Below are 1808 nucleotides of genomic sequence, written 5' to 3' on the forward strand. Positions count from 1 at the left end.
CTCTCTCTCTCTCTCTCTCTCTCCCTCTCTCTCTCTCTCTTTCTCTCTATACACACACACACATACACACACACACACACACACACACACACACACAGAAAGAGAGCTGGATGGCAGAAGGCAGAAGATTGGGAGGAGTAAGAGAGGGTACCAGGGTTTTATGATTAAAATACAACATGTGAGTGTATGAAAAAATGTCACAATGAATCCCATCTTTATGCATAAGTAACATGCTAATAGAAATATTTTTTAAAATAACTACTGCATATAAAAACTAATGACTTTAGAAATACTATTATTTTTTTATTTCTTAAAGAAAAAAAATGTCCTTTCTCTTCAAGTGTGTTTCCTCCTGTAATCTGCTATTAGCGTTTAGGTATGTACCTACCTGGACTTTTTTCTAGGAATGCATGTATTTGGAACTTTTCTTTTTCAACAATGCACAGCAGAGTTTCATAAAAGCTCCCTTGCTACAAGAGGGACTTTCCTGAAATCACATAAAATGCCATCCCTATATGATTCCTTGGGGCCCCATTCACTCAAAATAATGGAAATTTAAATTCAACCATCCTGCTAGGGGAGTGTGCTGAGACCCAGCACTCTCATTTCTGTTGCTATTGTATTTCTGTTGTTCCTGTCTCTGCTGGTTTAATTAGTGCATGGTATCATCCAGAGCAATGTCATTTTTATTCCTGTTATGGCCAGAGGCAGTTAGCACACAAATTCACAGTATTTTTAATTCTAATAAAACCAGTCAGCCTCTTTTCCTGCTTCAGCAACTCCAGAGAAGAGGGCACCCTGAGTCTGAGACTGAAGAAAGAAAATGATTTAGGACTGAGGATGTCTTTCAGCCAAGTGCTCCTCTACTGACATGCTTGAAGCCCTGGGGTCAATCCCCAAACACTACCTAAACAATACATGCTGGCACACTCCCATAATCCCAGCCTGTGGGAGGTGTATGCAGGAGACTGGGGTTTCAAGGACATCCTTGGCTACTTAGCAAGTTCAGTATCTAGAAGATAGACAGAGGGAGAGAGAGGGACCAGCAGGGGCAGAAGGAAGGAAAGAAGAAAGGAAGGAAGATGTTTTCCACCTAGGTCTTAGAAAAAGCTCTCCTCTCCTTTCTGAGCTTGTAGTTATAGACTTTAGGCTGCTCACAATGGTCTCCTGACCATTAACAATAAACTTACTCTTTTTCCCTGCTTGGGCATGGCAGAATGGTTCTGGCAAAGAAGGGTGGTGAGAAGAAGGACCATTGTGCCATCAACGAGGTGATGACCCAAGAATACACCATCAACATTCACAAGCACATCCATAGAGTGGGCTTCAAGAAGCTTGCTCCCCGGGCACTCAGAAAAATTCATTAGTTTGCCATGAAGGAGATGGGGACTCCAAATGAGCACATACATACCAGGCTCAATAAAGCTGTCGGGGCCAAAGGAATAAGGAATGTTCCATATCGCATCTAAGCATGTTTGTCCAGAAAACATAATGAAGATGAGGATCCACCTAACAAGCCCTACACACTGGTACCTTACGTGCCTTTTACCACATTAAAGAAATCCACAGGTGGTCAATGTGGATGAACACTAACCTACTGAATGTCAAATAAACTTGCAGAACTGCTCCAAAAATAAATAAATAAACAGATAAAACAAAACAAAACAAAAAACAATAGACCAATAGACTCATATATGAAATTATCCCAAAATTCTCCAAAAAATAGTTGAGATTTTATATTTAGTAATAAAAGAAAACAAACTCAAAGGCTTGAATTAAAATTATGCTTTTAAGTCAGTTTTCTGTCA

At 39.9% G+C, this 1808-nt stretch overlaps 1 pseudogene; it reads left to right on the forward strand.

The window, feature by feature from the left end:
• The first annotated feature begins 1217 nt into the window (after positions 1 to 1217).
• On the forward strand, positions 1218 to 1593 carry LOC110542548 (large ribosomal subunit protein eL31-like; annotated as a pseudogene).
• Positions 1594 to 1808: the final 215 nt, after the last annotated feature.

Source organism: Meriones unguiculatus, chromosome 18 (genome assembly GCF_030254825.1).
Source record: "Meriones unguiculatus strain TT.TT164.6M chromosome 18, Bangor_MerUng_6.1, whole genome shotgun sequence".
In the NCBI taxonomy this organism is placed as follows: Eukaryota; Metazoa; Chordata; class Mammalia; order Rodentia; family Muridae; genus Meriones; species Meriones unguiculatus.